At 42.6% G+C, this 18571-nt stretch overlaps 2 long non-coding RNA genes across 3 annotated transcripts in view; both read right to left on the bottom strand.

Annotated features, from left to right (window-relative positions):
- LOC310890139 overlaps positions 1-18571 on the bottom strand; it is a 764802-nt gene that overhangs the window by 397213 nt on the left and 349018 nt on the right. The gene's annotated exons all lie outside the window — the stretch shown is intronic.
- On the bottom strand, positions 10821-17468 carry LOC310890146. Its single transcript, XR_014577065.1, has 2 exons — positions 16439-17468; positions 10821-11226 (listed from the first exon to the last, which is right to left on the bottom strand). It is a non-coding gene; the product is annotated as an uncharacterized lncRNA (long non-coding RNA).

Below are 18571 nucleotides of genomic sequence, written 5' to 3'. Positions count from 1 at the left end.
AGAGTACGCTCTTCTCTAGGGACAGTGTTAATTGCAGTCCCTGTCTCCCTTCCTGGAGCAACTGCTGCTGCCGCCGGTGCAATATTAGGATTATAGGGAGCATAACTTGGCTCCTCCTCCGAAAAAAAAAAAAAAAAAAAAAAGAATCTTATTGTTTACACATAAATTTAAAGCCTGAATTTTCATCAGGCCCGTATTTTGGCCAAAATACTGCTGTTTCCTTAATTGGTTCTTTTGTCCAGACTGATACACAATATTTAACTTTTTTTTTTTCTTTTATCATCTCCTCTAATTTTGAGATTATTTTTCCAATTTCTTATAATTCTTCAGGAAGAACTTTCGGTGGGCACTCCCCCAGGGATATTTCCCTGTCCCCTGGAACTCATATTTCCCATTTTTCCTAGCCCTTGTCAGTGTGCTGCTACAGAAATTTCCCTCCTGCAGGGTACCACACACTAACGTTCCAATTCTGGAAAAGGGGGTGTACTCCCAAGCACTTCCCCGTGCAAGGACTACCGCACACCTGTGAGTTTACCAGATTCCCTGGTGTACTTCCGAGCACTTCCCCATGCAAGGATTACTGTACACCAAATTTCCCTGGTGTACTGCCAAACACTTCCCCATGCAAGGACTACCGCACACCAAATTTCCCTGGTGTACTGCCAGGCACTTCCCTGTGCAAGGGCTTACCACACTCCAAATTTCCCGAGACTCTTCCTTTCTCTCCCTTATCTCACACTTCGTCCGTCTCCGGCCGCGCCCCTCGCGGAGCTGCGGAACCGCGGATCAGGACCCCACACTCGCTTCGTACAAAAGTACGTCTCAATCACACGTCACACAGAGTCTCACCCGACCCCCAAGGCAATACTTAACATTTCTTACCTTGGTCTGTGCACAGTTACCGGATCAATTCTTAAACCCGGAGTGCCTACCTTCTTCCTTTCCCCACTACTTCATGGATCCTGCCTCTTTCATCAGTCTCGGGCCCTCTGTCAGCTCTCCGCAGAACTGCCACCATCAATGCACAGGACCGCTGAAATCAGCAGGGCATGCCTTCCTGCTGCTGCGGCGGTGGGGCTCCCCGGTAGGTGACTGGATCCCGGATGAGCCCCCAGACTGTGAGAAACTCCGTAGCCAATAACTTAGGCTCAGGCGAGGATCTCAGTGAAGTAGTAATTTATTCGCGATTGCAATGGTGGGTGTCCCACAAGCAGGAGCACACCTACTGGTTCCAGAACACAGTTTATATACTCTTTGATGACAGGACCCTCCCCTGTTTCCCCACTGGAGTGGGTAATCCAGGTTCACAATCTATCTGATGCTTCACAGACAATGCCTGGCCTTCAGTTTCCGGCCTGTTAAATTTCAAATTTCTTTTGACTTTTTTTACTGTTTGAAGTGGTAATGTTTCTTCACTTATCTGACTTGACTTAACATAGTGATTTTCACCTATCTGTTCTAAGGAGTCTGGTTGTCTGCATTTTACAAGGTTGCCTGCTAAGTTTCCTTATCACTGCAAGCATATCTCAATACCCCATCCCTTACCTTTAAACAATGTAACTCCGCAAAAACATTTTTATTCCCACATGTTGTTTATAGTAGCACTACATAGCCCTTCTCCCAGCCTGCAGTGCCTGCAGTGCTGGGAAACCCAAATGACAAAGAATAAAAATATGTACCTTAATGCCATCCCTTGCCACATTGTCTGTGTCACATGAAGCATATATTCAAGATGATTCAGAGTAATATCCCTGTGAGCATTCATCTTCAACTTTCTGGCCAAAATTCACAAAGCACACTCAGAGAAAAAATGTATATGTATGACACTGGAGAACAAGTTCTCGATGTTATGTTATGTTTTGCCATAGAATATTTTGTGTGTATGCCACTTATAAAATGAACACCAGGTGAAGAAAAAATGAACACCAGGTGAAGAAAAAAAATGAAGGTCTTAAGCAAAGACAAGAGACTCAGACTAAGTCTATCTAGGAGACTTTATAAATCTCATTGATATATAAGTTTTATACAACCTTTCCTCTAAAGCATGAATATTTCTGTTAAATAACCAATACGTGTACATAAAAATCATGAAGAGATTATGGTTTTCACTGGGCATGGTGTTAAGATGACCAAGAGAAAAATAAATATTTGCTCTACTATTAAAATCCAATCTTTCAGAAGATTAAAAATCTAACTGGAAAAAAAAAAAAAAATCATTCAGGATCATACTAGTTACTAGATACATTCTTCGGACAGCAAAGCATAGAGAAAACTCCATACTTTTAAATTTCTTATTTAGCTACACTTTTGATACTCTTTAAATATAGAACATTATGCCTGTTTTAAAAGACAACTGCAAGATAATCACTGCCTTGTGACTTCAGAACTAGACAGACCCATTCAAATCCCCGTAGTAGATATGCCAATGGTATGCCAATCATTTAATTATTTTATTAGATCAAGGATGATGATGATGATAGTGATATAAGGCAAGACAATAGGAGAAAGATTACCTTTCTTCATATTATAAGGAAACACATATTCTTAATATACATAGACATTTCAAACTATTCCCAATATTAAATGAAAATTAGTCATGAGTCAGAGTACAAGAAAGAAACAGTCTTCTTTTAAGTCAACAGTAAATAAATATTTTTTTTCCAAAAGATCTTTTCAGTCCTGAATGAAACTAGTGTAATGCTTTTATTTTCCCCCAAAACTTAACCTTATTAAATTTTCTATTTAAAAATATAAACAAATAAACAAAGACTAACATTCTTGTTGAATTCTACATAGGTGCAGCATTCAAGAGTTTAAGAAGAGCAATACCAGGCACATGAAGGAGAAGGTGATTGGGAGCAATTAACACATGTCTGTTTAGAGCAAATCGCCCAACTTAATTGCTTTTTTCCTCACCCACAAACAATTTGTCTCAACTTCAGCAAGGTTTTCAATGCCATCCCACAGAGCATTGCTGTAGCCAAATTAGGGTGTTATGATTTGGATAGGCGGACAACTAAGTAGTTAATTATTCAGAATGTTGAGGTTAATGGGTTGTATTCACTATAGCAAGCAGAGAGTGGGAGGGGTGTATCCTCTAATCTATTCTGTTTAAGTCTTTATCAGTGATCTGGAGAAGGTGATGCAGTTCAGGCTTATCAAGTTTATGCCTGATGCCACATGGTGGGGAAGACAAGAGCATATTAGCTACCATGTTTAAGAGCAGGGCTACCATTATGTGGCTAGATAAGTCTGGAGGAGTAGATCAAGAGCAATGTAATGAAATTCAACAAGGACAAATGCAATGTCCTGAACCTAGGCAGGAAGAAAGTCTTGCAAGAATACAGGATGAGGACTGACTGACCGACTGACTGGCTGGGGACTGACTTGCTCAAGGGCATTTCTGATGAAAAGCTCTTACTGAGTATGCTCGTGGCAAGGTGAACAAGAGCCAGAAATTTACCCTGGCAACACAGAAGGCTAACAGCATCCTGGGCTGTATTAACAAGAGCATAGACAGTAAGTCAAGGGAAATGATAATATTCCTTTCACTCATGTGGTGGGTTGGCCCAAGCTAACAGACAAACACACACTCAGCTGCTATTTCACTTCCCTCTTAACCCAGTACAATGGGGAAAGAATAGGAAGAACAGGGTCAAGAAAGCTTATGGATTGAGTTAGATACGGGAATATTGCTTACTACTTAGGCAAGGCAGTTTTGATTTGGGTAATGAATGTTTCTACAAGTACATATTCACAGATTCACAGATTTTTCTAGGTTGGAAGAGACCTCAAGATCATCGAGTCCAACCTCCGACCTAACACTAAGTACTCCACTAAACCATATCCCCAAGCTCTACATCTAAACGTCTTTTAAAGACCTCCAGGGATGGTGACTCCACCACCTCCCTGGGCAGCCCGTTCCAATGCTTAATAACCCTTTCGGTAAAGAAGTACTTCCTAACATCCAACCTAAAACTCCCCTGTCGCAACTTTAGCCCATTCCCCCTCGTCCTGTCACCAGGCATGTGGGAGAATAGACCAACCCCCACCTCTCTACAGCCTCCTTTCAGGTAACTGTAGAGAGCGATGAGGTCGCCCCTGAGCCTCCTCTTCTCCAGGCTGAACAAGCCCAGCTCCCTCAGCCGCTCCTCGTAAGACTTGTTCTCCAGACCCCTCACCAGCTTGGTCGCCCTTCTATATATGTAATGTATATATATATATAATATATACATATTATATGTATATACATATTATATTATATACATATACATATTATATACATATACATATATATGTATATGTATATATTATGTACATATACATATTATATACATATACATATACATATTATATTATACATATATATACATATATATGTAATGTATATATATATATGTAATGTAATATGTATATGTATATGGTCGCCCTTAATATATGTAATTATGGTTTCAGGTATGAGGAACCACAAAGGAAATCATTAAGATACACAGGTAAAACATCTTTTCCCTCCTTTTTCCCAGTCACAACTCAATTGCTCTCCAGACTCCTCTTCTCCCACCTTGTTGTCACCACACTTTCTCTCAGTCCCTTCAGTGAAACAATGAGAAGTAAAAGAGGTGGAGGGCTTTACAGTCAGTATACAACAGTTTCTCTCTGCTGCTCCTTCCTTATCCCATTTTCCTTCTATTCTGCTGTGGGTTCTCCATGAGCTATGGCTCCTCCAGTGTGGGTCTCCACAGGCTCCAGGGGAATATCTGCCCTGGCACCTGGAGAATACCCTTCTCTGACGTTGGTGTTTTCTCTGTTGTTTCTCACTCTTTTTGTCTCCTACCACTCTCTCTATCTAGAGTTTTCTGCCTTTTCTTGAATATATTTACACAAAAGTACCATAAACTTCACTAAGCGGCATATCTGTAACCTGTGGTGGGTCCATTGCTGACCAGGCTGCAAACAGCTGTGTCCAGCATGGGGCAGCCACTGGCCATTTCCCACAGAGTCCATCCCTGCAGTATTATCTCCCACCTAACCTTTGCCACATACACCCAAGACAACAAAACACTCCTGAGTCCACATCTAAAGAAAGTACTGAATAAAGTTTGGGGTACATGTTAAACTAGAGCAAGTTCTGTTGAGAATCATTGAGGTGGTTTGGGGCTGACGCACTTGTCTGTAGATTGACATAGAGAGTTAGCTTTGTTCAATCTGGAAAAGAGACAGTTTTGGGAATACCAGTGCCCATGAGCTGATTGTTGAAGAGACACAGACAGAGTTTTCATAGCAATGCATAGCAGAAAGATAAGGGACAATCAGTATAAATTGAATCTAATGACATTACAAATAAACAAAAGATATATATATTTTTTTTTTTTAATCCCTTGAGGACAGTCCGACAGTGGTTATACAAGGAGATGGTGCAGTCTTTCTCCATTCTTGGAGGTTCTCAAGATCTGATTGGACAAAGCAAAAAGCATCCTAGTTTGAGCGTACAGCTGACCTTGTTGTGAGCATGAGTTTAAACTAGAGACCTCCTTCTAGCCTGAATTATTCTGAGCTCCTACAATAATCCCATTATTCTAAGAAAAAATAGCTTGAGAATTCCCATTTATAAATGGGAAATATTTATTTATTTATTTATTTGTTTGTTTGTTTCCCATAAAGCTGACCATCCTCATTCACCATTTCATCTGCAATAGCTCTAACATGTTCTTCATTTTTTTTCCTGAAAAGGGCAAAGTACTTTTTTATATTATTCTACCAAAATCTCATTTTCATTTATCACAAAACAAAAATAATGTAATATAGGTAATACAGAAAGAGATCTTTTCAAAAAATCAGTTTTCTTTAAAGGCCAGACATCAAGGATTTTGTGGCACCTTTATTTTATTTTATTTATTTTCATTTTTATTTTAATATTTATTTTATTTTATTTTCTATTATACATGAGGGGCCTTAATGATTTAAGAAAATTTTGTTTTAATATTCCAAAGATTACAGGAGAACTGCAGTAGAAGGGTACAATGGAGTAGTACATATTATACATTTATGTATATTTATTTATATATACATATTTATATTATCACTAGTGAGCGTTTATGTCTTCTGTGTGTATGCTCTGTGTGTCTTATCTATGTGGCTGGCTATGTAAATACTTGGTGTATCTGTGTGCATTGTATGTACATTTTCATACTGGGAATACATTTTCAGACTCACTGCTGGTTGGATTTGTGGGCACAGATCTGAGGCAGCCTCAGATCTCTTGGGTATCCAGCTTTATTTTTTTCCTAAGAGTTTTCATTTATGTATTTATATCATATGGGCTATTTCACCAGGTATGTTCCAGCCTATGTTTTTACAGAAGCTTGCAAGGAAGAAAGGCCTTCAAGAAAAAACACAGAAATGTTGTTCCTATACCCAAATGTAATCTAAATGAAACTTGAATACCCTTCTACCCTTCAGGATATTAAAATGTGTTTTACTTTCTAGATTTTATGACAATAAACAGGAAAGCAAATAAAAAATGAAGACCAAAGTGTTTAATAAGAAATTTGAGATTTAAAATCATTGGGAGTTTCTACGTCAGAATACGGAACATTGCAAGTCACTTTGCGGCTTCTTAATCACAGTATATGTCCTATTGACCTCGGTAGCATCTGAAAATTCAACATTAGACAAGAGAAAAGTTGGTACCTCAATGAGGCAAAGGAGGAATGCAGTTACTGTCAGTTGTGACAGATAGGGTGCAAGTATATTGCCCCCTAAGCCACATAAGAACTCTGTATTCAATATAAAAGAGAACCTCAGATTGTATTTACTTATCTGCATTATGCAATAAATCTCTCTATGCAGCCATTTACACTACAAAATTTCAAATTTTTGAAACCAAATAAAGTGGCTGTAGTGCAGATCTTAGAATCATACAATCATAGAATATCATAGAATGGCTTGGGTTGGAAGGGACCTTAAAGACCATCTAGTTTCAACCCCCCTGCCATAGGCAGGGATGCCACCCATCAGATCAGGTTGTTCAGGGCCTCATCTAACCTGATCTTGAACACCTCCAGGTATGGGCATCCACAAACTCCCTGGACAACCTGTTTCAGTGCCTCAACACCCTCTGAGTGAAGAATTTCCACCTAACCTCAAATCTAAATCTCCCCTCTTGTCCTGTGTTTATCTGATTGAGTAAAAATAACTCTCCATCTCTTTGTAAGTACTGAAAGGCTGCAATGATGTCACCTTGGAGCCTTCTCTTCTGTAGGCTGAACAGCCCCAGTTCGCTCAGCCTCTCTTCACAGCAGAAGTGCTCCAGCCCTCTGATCAACTTCATGGCCTTTTTCTGGACCCACTCTAACAGATCAACATGCTTCTTGTGTTGGGGGCTCCAGATCTGGACACAGTACTCCAAGTGGGGCCACACAAGGACAGAGCAGAGGGGGACAATCACCTCCCTTGATCTGCTGGCCACTCCTCTTTTGATGCAGTCTAGGATGCAGGTGGCCTCACAAGCGCTCACTGCCAGCTCATGTTTTCATCCACCAGTACCCCCAAGTCCTTCTCCGTGTAGTGGGTTTATGTGGCAAGGATTTGGTAGCAGGGGGCCATAGGGGTGGCTTCCGTGAGAAGGATCTAGAAGCTGCCCCATGTTTGGTAACAGCCCCACTGCTGACCAGAGCTGAGCCAATAAGTGATGTTTTTTTGTGCCTCTGTGAGAGCATATTTAAGACAGGGGGAAAAAAAAAAAAAACGCTGCATCACACAGCAGCTGGGAGAGTGAGAGGAGTGAGGAACAGCCTTGCAGGCACCAAGGTCAGTGAAGAAGGAGGGGGAGAGGTGCTCCAGGCACCAGAGCAGAAGTCCCCTGCGGTCTGTGGTGAGGACCATGGTGAAGCAGCCTGTCCCCCTGCAGCCCATGGAGTACCACAGTGGAGCAGGGTTCCACGCTGCAGCCCGTGGAGGAGACCATGGTGGGAGCAGGTTTACCTGTACCGATGGAGGCTGCAGCCTGTGGAAGACCCCTGCCAGAGCAGATTCCAGGCTGGACCTGTAGCCCATGGAGAGGAGACCACACAGGAGCAGGTGACCTGGCAGGAGCTGCTGCCCATGGGGGATCCAGGTTGGAGCAGATTGCTCGGAGGGATGGACCCCGTGGTACAGACCCATATCTGGGGCAGTTCTTGAAGAGCTGCTGCCTGTGGGCAGCCCACGCCAGATCAGTTCAGCAAGGACTGCATCCCGTGGGAGGGACCCCACAGTACAGGGGACAAGAGTGACTGAGAAGGAGCAGCGGAGAAGAAGCGCTATAGACTGACCATAACCCCCCATTCCCCCCTTCCCCTGTGCCAATCAGGGGGGAGGAGGTGGAAGAGGGTGGATGGGGGGGAAGGTGCTTTTGGTTTCTTTCCTTTGTTTCTCACTTCTCTAGCTTGTTAGTAATATGCAACAGATCTTACTATCTCCCTATGCTGAGTCTGTTTTGCCCATCACAATAATTACTGTGTGATCTCCTCATCCTTATCTCAACCCTTGAGCCCTTTTCATTGTATATTCTGCCCGTTCTTCTTTGATGAGGGGGAGTGAGAGAGCAGTTGTGGTGGAGCTCGGCCACCCACCCCAGTAAAATCACCACACCAAGGCTGCTCTTAATGAGTTCTTCTCCCAGTCTGTACTCCTGTCTAGGACTGCCCCAACCCAGGTGCAGCACCTTACACTTTAACTTGTTGAACTTCATTAGGTTCACATGAGCCCACTTCTCAAGCTTGCCCAGGTATGCCACCTTTTGGGTGGCATACCTTCCTTCTACTGTATCAACCACACCAATCAGCTTGGTGTCATCTGCAAACTTGGTGAGGGTGCACTCAATCCCAGTATGTAAATCATATTCATCTTCTGAACAGACTGACGTTGAAGGAAGGTGTCTTTTCAAACCACTAACATGACACAAAGTAAATCCAACCATGTGGAACACTGGTGTTTCCTGAGAATTGAATACATCACAGAGCAAATTCAAAATTCATAAGCGTATGCCATTGGAAATTGTCATTATGTGAACTTTTCAGGTTTAAGTGGAAAATACCTTCAATTTCTAGGACAGTCTTCCCCCGGAAAAAAACCTCTAACTAATAAGGACTGTGACCTATATTCTATGTTGCCCCAGAACAACAGGTTTGTCATATGTGAGACGTTTTTAGCCTTTTCTACACAGCAGTTGTAAGGCTGGTGAGCCATTTTATCTTCTTGTTACATAGAATAGAGACTAGAGGTTAAGTTATTGATTTATTTATTTTTCTTTTCAAATACATGGGGCATTTCTAGCATTGTCTTTAGAGCTGAAATGTTAGAATGCAAATAAAAGGCAGTGTGAGTAGAAGCGTATTTGCATTCCCTTAAGAAGTCAGTAAAGAACTTCGCAGTCTTAAAGACCGAAAATATACTTGCATTTACGCATGAATAGTTGGCTTTTTTAGCTTTGGTTATTTTTTTTCCATTTTGTTCATCTTGCTTGCATAGCATTTTTAAAGCCTGATGTCATTCTCAAGTGATTTGAGAGGATTAGTTTTTGCCCTGTAGCTTTAAACTTTTAGACAACAGCCTTTCAGCATTTTCCACACAGACACAGAGGCAGAACATTGGTGGAAACCTCTGCAGGAAAGTGATCTACTCAAAAGCACACTCTGTTGAAGATTGGTGTCATATCTTATCTGTGTAGTAAAAATTAAAGACAGAATGTCATTTAAAATCATTGTTGAGTGCAAAATGTAAATTCTAAAGTGTTCAGAGGGATTACAGCAAAATTAGCAATTACATATTTAATACTGAGAAGGTTTTTTGTACTTTAACACTACACAGTCAATTAAAAGCAATTAATATATTTAACAATAAAAGAATTATGGTATAATTTTAACAAGCAAAGTATATTCAAGGGACAAAAAGTCATAAAATGCATGAAGTTTTATCTGTTCAATGCTAAAAGAGTGCATTTAATAAGTTTCTATAAAATAAAAGTTCTGGTTAGATAATATTCTACAGCCTTTAATTCATAATGTTCCTACAAAGGGTTTACTTATACCATGAGAATACGTCTTTGTTTTTACAACATTTTAAGTGCAAAATCAAAACTTTAGTGAGGTATGCCTGTGCAGACAAGACCGAGCAGTCCATGCTAAATGAAAGGCTAAATAATAGGACTCTAGTATAGTTATGACTCTACATTACAGAGGATTATAATAATGTTTCATTCTTACCAGTTCTGTGGTAACCACCAAACCACATACAGGTCTGTCCCTATGTTTTTCAGTTCAACAGTGCATGATAGAAAGTAGGTGCTGTCCAAAGGGTTTTGCAAAAGGCATACAGGATGCTTTTAAAAAATGCATGTTCCTGACTGAGGCATATAACAGTAATGTGCAACCTTCAAAAGATTTAGAAAAATCTGTTCGGATGACTATTCAAAGTTCTATTGAAATACTGAATTCCTTTGATGTCAAAAACAAGCTAAAATCCTCAATACAAGCTTTTGCAAGTGACATATTGTTTTTTTTTTGGCATTCAATCTGATATATTTTTTATTTTTGTTGTTGTTTTTATACATTTACATTTTCTTTTCCAGACTTCAATCAAGAGGAGAACAACATAGAGGTTAACAACTGCTGTTTGTGTTTTAAACTGTCTATTTTATTCACTTTAATTGGATTTGTTACTTAGTTCATTATTATGTTACAGTTGTGATGAAAGAAGTTTTCAAATTAAAGACTCTGTCTTATGAATGGTTCATAACCAAAAGATATTGTTAGCGTAGCAACCACATAACCACCAAGTGATTATATGAAGGTGCTTTATTCAGCGCTGGAAGCCGGGGCAGGTGCCCAAATCTGGCTTCAAGTCCCGTTACTTCCCAGCCGTTATTTATACATACAATATTGCGTCAGGTATACATATTCATTACAGGTTGCAACATCAGCCTCGCTTTTCATTCTAATTAGCTCCCCTCCCCTTTGCACATGCGTGGCGCACTCTGGTGGTCGTCCAGGTGGTCGTCCAGATGAAGTAAGGAGTCTTCCTCTCCGCTGAACTCTTTCACCTTTCTCACTCGACGCATGCTCCCTCCGCTCCTTGGTTCTGCTTCAACTCATTTCATCATCTCCAGGCCCTTATCCAAGGTCAGGTTGTACCTATTCCCTCCCAGGGTTCCCCTTCAACGATTCCTTTAAATGTTCAGTGTACTCCCTAGGTTTCCAGTATACATAGATTACTTGATAATGTAAGTACATTTAATAATATTTAATTATACCGTATGATCCATCACCTGAGAAACATTAATAGAACATCCATTCGATTCTCCCCAACACTAACATTTCCCCCCTTTGAAAATACTTCACTCATACCAAGAGCAAGTATTTTCATTACTATTAGGTTGAATCAGGTTAGTAGAGGTTAGTGTGTATAACTTGATATAGAGATTAGTAAGTATAATCTTAACGCATCTTTGTTAGTCTACTATCTTATTGATTCCTCTATGCCTGCTTGTTAACGCTAGTACTATAGGATGGGGGTGGAGTAAGTGGGATAGGGTGTTCTGGGTGATTCCCAGTAACCTACTAACCTCCTTAACCACATTGGCAATGAAATGTGGTCCCCTGTCTGAAGAAATACCCAATGGTACACCAAATCTAAGGATTATTTCCTGTAGTAACCATTTTACCGTTTCCTTTGCTTGGTTGGTGCGACAGGGAAGGGCCTCCGGCCATCCTGAAAAAGTATCAACCCCTACCAATAGGTATTTATAACCTCTTGCTTTAGGCAGTTCCACGAAATCTATTTGCCAGTAATCTCCAGGCTCTATTCCAGCTCTAATTCTCCTCATCTCAGCATGTTTCCTTGCTACCGGGTTATTCTTTAAGCAAAGCTCACATTTTGACATTACTGACTTTGCCATTGTTAACATGTGTACCGAGATGACACCTCGTTTCAAATAGGTCACCATTGCTCCTGCACCCCAGTGACATTCATTATGTTTTATTTGTAAGATTTCTCGCATTATTATAGGAGGCACTATGAGTTGTCCTGTCGTAGTCACATACCATCCGTCAGGATTCTTCCGGGCCTTCATCAAATTTGCAAGTCTCTCATCTTCTGCTGAATACTTTGGGTCTTTAGGTAATTTAAAACAAGAGAGGCCTACCTTCGATGGAATTAGAGCCATTACTTTCCGTACTTCACGCGCGACCTTCCGGGCCGTCAAATCTGCCAATCTGTTACCTTCTGCAATCTCTGACATCCCTCCTTGATGAGCTTTACAATGCATTATGGCCACCTGTTGGGGTTTCTGTACAGCTGTTATTAATTTCAATATTTCTTCCTGATATTTTATATTAGTCCCTTGTGAGGATAGCATTCCCCTTTCTTTCCATAATGCCCCATGTACGTGGACTACCCCGAATGCATATTTTGAATCTGTCCAAATATTCACATTCTTACCCTCGCTTAGTTCCAGGGCTCGCGTCAGGGCGACTATTTCTGCTCGTTGGGCTGAAGTCCCCGGAGGTAGGGAATTTGCCTCGATCACTACCTTTGATGTAGTTACTGCGTATCCTGCATAACGAGTCCCATTTTCCACGAAGCTGCTTCCATCCGTGAAAAGTTCCCAATCTGGTCTCTCCAGAGGCTGATCTTTTAAGTCTGTTCTGCTGGCATAGGTATGTTCGATGATCTCCACGCAATCATGACTGAGGTCTCCTTCCTCCGCAGTTGTTCCTAGAAACACTGCTGGGTTCAATAGGTTAGTAGTTCTTAAGATTACATCATCTTGCTCAGTTAATATAGCTTGATATTTCATCATTCGGCTGGGCGATAGCCAATGGCCCCCCTTTTGCTCCAATACCGTAGTCACCATATGTGGCACGAACACTTCAATTTGTTTCCCTAATGTGAGCTTCCTGGCTTCCTGTATTAAAAGGACTGTGGCTGCCACGGCCCTTAAACACGAGGGCCATCCGGCGCTTACCGCATCCAATTGTTTAGAAAAATACCCCACAGGTCTTTTCCAGCTCCCAAGTCGCTGGGTCAGTACTCCTAATGCCAATCGTTGTCTCTCATGCACAAACAGCTGAAAGTCCTTTGATAAGTCCGGCAAGCCCAAGGCAGGCGCCTTTATCAGGGCTTCTTTTAATTTCTTAAAGGCCTCTTGTTGTGGCTTTCCCCAGGTAAATGTACAGGCCTTTTGGGTTTCATAGAGGGGCTTTGCTATGAGTCCATAGTCCATTACCCACAGTCTACACCACCCGGCCATACCTAGGAAAGCCCGTAGTTCGTGCAGATTTCGCGGCTCGGGGATTTCACAAATAGCTTGTATTCGGTTAACTCCCAATTTTCTTTGTCCTTGAGAAATTTCACATCCCAAATAAATTACTGTTGTGCACGCGATTTGTGCCTTTTGTTTAGAAACCTTGTACCCATTTAGTCCCAATTGATTCAAAATATCAATAGTTACCTGAATACATTCTGACTCTCCTTCGGTAGCTATTAATATACCGTCCGCATATTGTAGCAGCAAGTATCGGTCCTTTGGTACCTGAATCTGTTCTTGGTTAATCCAGTCTTCTATTTCTTTAGCTAGTTGACTGCCGAAGAGGGTCGGGCTATTCTTGAATCCTTGAGGCAACCTTGTCCAGGTTAGTTGCATCTTTCGTCCGTTCCGTGGATTTTCCCATTCAAAAGCAAAAAGCTTTCTACTTTCCTTGTCAATGGGTATGCAGAAGAAGGCGTCTTTTAAATCAATTACCGTAAACCACTTATATTTCTCTTTTACAGATGTTAACAATGTATAAGGATTAGCCACCACTGGGTGAATATCTTTTGTTATTTCGTTTATTGCCCTAAGGTCCTGCACTAGCCTGTATTCCCCATTAGGTTTCTTTACTGGGAAAATTGGGGTATTATATTCAGATTTGCATTCCTCCAGAATGTGGTAGCTAAGAAATTTATCTATAATCTTTACTATCCCTAGCCTAGCTTCTAGCTTCAACGGGTACTGTTTAATCCATACCGGTCGGGCCCCTTCCTTAAGTTCAATTTTTACTGGCTGGGCTAGTTTTGATTTTCCAGGCCATTTCCAACAGCCTATCCAAATTTCTCAAATCTGCACCTTCTAACTTTTGCAATTTCTTCCTAATATCCTCTTGGGCTTGTCCCAAGAAAATGAGTACTAATTGAGCTTTAGCTTGCTCAGTCTCTACGTCTAAATCTGTATATTTCTTAGCAGTTTCTTTCAATCTCTCTAAAAAGGCGGAAGGTGATTCCGCTTTTTCTTGCCTGACATTATACAATTTTGACCAATTTATGGTCCGGGGCATGGCATTCTGTACCCCGATTTGTACCCAATCTTGATATCTCTTCAGCCTCCTTATTCCATCCCCTGTGTTATAATCCCATTGGGGATCCTCGGTGGGGAAGTTTTGATCTAGATTTCCAAGCACTAATCCATTATGTATATCTTCTCAGGCTCTCTCTCTGGCTGCCCGTAATACCATGTCCTTTTCTGTTGAATCCATCAAAGTATCCAGGATCACCTGGAGATCATCCCAATCGGGATTTTGGGTTTTAATTATCATTTTCATTATCCTAGCTACTTTATCTGGGTTTTCCCTGTAGGTGCCGGCTGCTTGCTTCCATATCATTAAATCCCCAGCTGAAAAAGGCACCTTGACATATACCGGTCCTTCTGTCCCCACTCCTTGCCTGAGGGGAGCGATTATTTTCCCTCCCTCTTCATTTATAGTTTCCCCTGCCCTTCGCTGTTGCCGGGTCCTATGTGACACAGGGGAGGCTAAAGTCGGGGATTCTCCATTACTACTGCTATCTTCCTTTTCTTTTTCTCTCTGTCCTGGCTCTTCCGGCGGAGCCGACGGCGCAACTTCCAAGTCAATATTTCCATTATTCATTTCCCCATAATACTTATTATTCTCTATTGCCTGATGCTGTATACAGCGTCTCTCCTTAGTACATGCACAACAACGTTCCTCAGTTTAAACTTCAAGCACCATTATTCCACAAGCATGCTGCCATTCAGGCTTTCGGCGCAAATAAAAGAATAATTCCACATACGGCAGTTCATCATATTTTCCTTCCCACTTACAAAATAGCATTAATTGTAAAATTGTATTATATTGCAATGTTCCATTCTCAGGCCAAGTTTCTTGGTCCTCTAGTTTATACTGTGGCCACCAAATATTACAATAATCAATCAGCTTTCCTTTCCGCATTTCTTGACCAAAACCTCCCTCTTTCCAGTGTGCTAGCAAACACCCCAGCGGGGATGTCCGCGGGATAGGTACATCTTTTCCCAGAATTTCTTTAATCTTTTTCATTTTGAGCTTATGATACGGACCCAAAAGCTGCCGGAGCAGCAACACACTCTCCCGGAAGCTGCCGGAGCAGCAATACACTCTCCCGAAAGCTGCCGGAGCAGCAACACACTCTCCCGAAAGCTGCCGGAGCAGCAACACACTCTCCCGAAAGCTGCCGGAGCAGCAACACACTCTTCCGAAAGCTGCCGGAGCAGCAACACACTCTCCCGAAAGCTGCCGGAGCAGCAACACACTCTTCCGAAAGCTGCCGGAGCAGCAACACACTCTCCCGAAAGCTGCCGGAGCAGCAACACACTCTCCCGAAAGCTGCCGGAGCAGCAACACACTCTCCCGAAAGCTGCCGGAGCAGCAACACACTCTCCCGAAAGCTGCCGGAGCAGCAACACACTCTTCCGAAAGCTGCCGGAGCAGCAACACACTCTCCCGAAAGCTGCCGGAGCAGCAACACACTCTCCCGAAAGCTGCCGGAGCAGCAACACACTCTCCCGAAAGCTGCCGGAGCAGCAACACACTCTCCCGAAAGCTGCCGGAGCAGCAACACACTCTTCCGAAAGCTGCCGGAGCAGCAACACACTCTTCCGAAAGCTGCCGGAGCAGCAACACACTCTCCCGAAAGCTGCCGGAGCAGCAACACACTCTTCCGAAAGCTGCCGGAGCAGCAACACACTCTTCCGAAAGCTGCCGGAGCAGCAACACACTCTTCCGAAAGCTGCCGGAGCAGCAACACACTCTCCCGAAAGCTGCCGGAGCAGCAACACACTCTCCCGAAAGCTGCCGGAGCAGCAACACACTCTTCCGAAAGCTGCCGGAGCAGCAACACACTCTTCCGAAAGCTGCCGGAGCAGCAGCACGCTTTTTACATACCAATAATACCAGGTGCTGACCCTTCAGCACAAACCAATACAATTACCAATGCCGAACCTGCAGAGCTTTCGCTCTGTCTAACGGACGGCGCCTAGGCTTACCCCGGGAGCTCCCTGCCCAACCGAGCGTGGCTTTCGCCGCGTTTGACCGGCAGGCTTTCCCAACCAAATCGGTACCGAATACCCAAAGTTGAAAGCACCTTTGCTTACCACTCCAGTGGTACGTCGTGAGCAGCGGAGGTCGGTCGTGGTCGACTGCTCCCCGAGAATCCCTCGGTGCCGGCTGGAGCGAAACCGAGACACGATCCGCCTCAGCAGTGCCCACGCTGTCCCATCTGGGTCGCCAAAATGTTAGCGTAGCAACCACATAACCACCAAGTGATTATATGAAGGTGCTTTATTCAGCGCTGGAAGCCGGGGCAGGTGCCCAAATCTGGCTTCAAGTCCCGTTACTTCCCAGCCGTTATTTATACATACAATATTGCGTCAGGTATACATATTCATTACAGGTTGCAACATCAGCCTCGCTTTTCATTCTAATTAGCTCCCCTCCCCTTTGCACATGCGTGGCGCACTCTGGTGGTCGTCCAGGTGGTCGTCCAGATGAAGTAAGGAGTCTTCCTCTCCGCTGAACTCTTTCACCTTTCTCACTCGACGCATGCTCCCTCCGCTCCTTGGTTCTGCTTCAACTCATTTCATCATCTCCAGGCCCTTATCCAAGGTCAGGTTGTACCTATTCCCTCCCAGGGTTCCCCTTCAACGATTCCTTTAAATGTTCAGTGTACTCCCTAGGTTTCCAGTATACATAGATTACTTGATAATGTAAGTACATTTAATAATATTTAATTATACCGTATGATCCATCACCTGAGAAACATTAATAGAACATCCATTCGATTCTCCCCAACACTAACAATATAAACTATCTCACACTCTTATTTGCTAACAGTTGGAGGACCTTATTGAATGAGAAAGTTACCAATTAGACGTGGCTGATCTGACAGCATACAACAGGGGAAAGGATGGGGTACTTTATTTTAGTACATTGTAGTACTAAAATGGAGATTGGAAATCCAAAGTTCAGTTCTCTGTTCAGCTATTTTCACTGTAATTTTGGATAAACCACTTTACTGCCCTGCCCTTCTGTTCTGCCTTAGAAGAAGTTCCACTCCTCTACCTCTTATCTTCTTTCACCTCCAAGGGATTTGAGAAATGAGCTGGTACATAGACCTCCAGAACAAGAAATACATTTAAATTTACTACATTACTATTTAACTATACAGGTGAACCCTGGGGGACAAAAAAAAGAAAAAGAAAAAAAAAAGGTATTCCCAACTAATAAGTATATTAAAGCAATTAATTAATTAATAATTAATTGATTGAAATTAAAATTAATTTATTAAAAAATAAAATTAATTGATTAAAATTAAAATTAAAAACAAACAACGACAACAACAACAAAAACAGCAGAGAGATTTTTGAAAATGAAACAAATACGAGGAGTGCTAAGGGACTGTAAGTCTCTGTTTCAGAAGGTCATTCAGTTCAGATATTCCAAGCAAGTAAAACAAAATGAGTAAAGTAAATATATCAATCCACAAGTGAAAAACATGTGATAATGTATCTCATCAAAACCAATTTTACATCATTGAGGTGCCATTGGGAGGTGGTTCTTCTCAATCATACTACTCACAGAATGAGTGCAAGTTCTGATTAGTGAAAAGAGGTCATTAACAACTAAAACAATAAACTCCCTAACACAGTTCTTATTTTTGAATGTTAAATCAGAAACAGGATGGGGGGGGGGGGGGGAAGGGAGGGGAGAGGGGGGGAGGAACGGGAAGGGGGGAGGGGGAAGGGGGTGGGGGGAGGGGGGAGGGGAAGAGGGGGGTGAGGGGCAGGGCAGGGCAGGGCAGGGCAGGGAAAAGGAAAAAGAGAGGAGAGGAGAGGAGAGGAGAGGAGAGGAGAGGAGAGGAGAGGAGAGGAGAGGAGAGGAGAGGAGAGGAGAGGAGAGGAGAGGAGAGGAGAGGAGAGGAGAGGAGAGGAGAGGAGAGGAGAGGAGAGGAGAGGAGAGGAGAGGAGAGGAGAGGAGAGGAGAGGAGAGGAGAGGAGAGGAGAGGAGAGGAGAGGAGAGGAGAGGAGAGGAGAGGAGAGGAGAGGGGAGGGGAGGGGAGGGGAGGGGAGGGGAGGGGAGGGGAGGGGAGGGGAGGGTAAAAGTGTTCTGGAGCTTTGCCTTTTTTATAACTTATATATTAATAGTTTGAATTCACTGGCATCAGTGTCATTAGACTGAAGCTATAACTTCTGCCACTATGGCACAATAGGGCTGCTGCAATCCTGTAT

The sequence above is a fragment of the Anser anser genome, assembly GCF_964211835.1.
Source record: "Anser anser genome assembly, chromosome: Z".
NCBI classification, from domain to species: domain Eukaryota; kingdom Metazoa; phylum Chordata; class Aves; order Anseriformes; family Anatidae; genus Anser; species Anser anser.
Note: the sequence above shows the minus strand (reverse complement) of the source record. Positions and strands in the feature narration are given on the sequence as shown.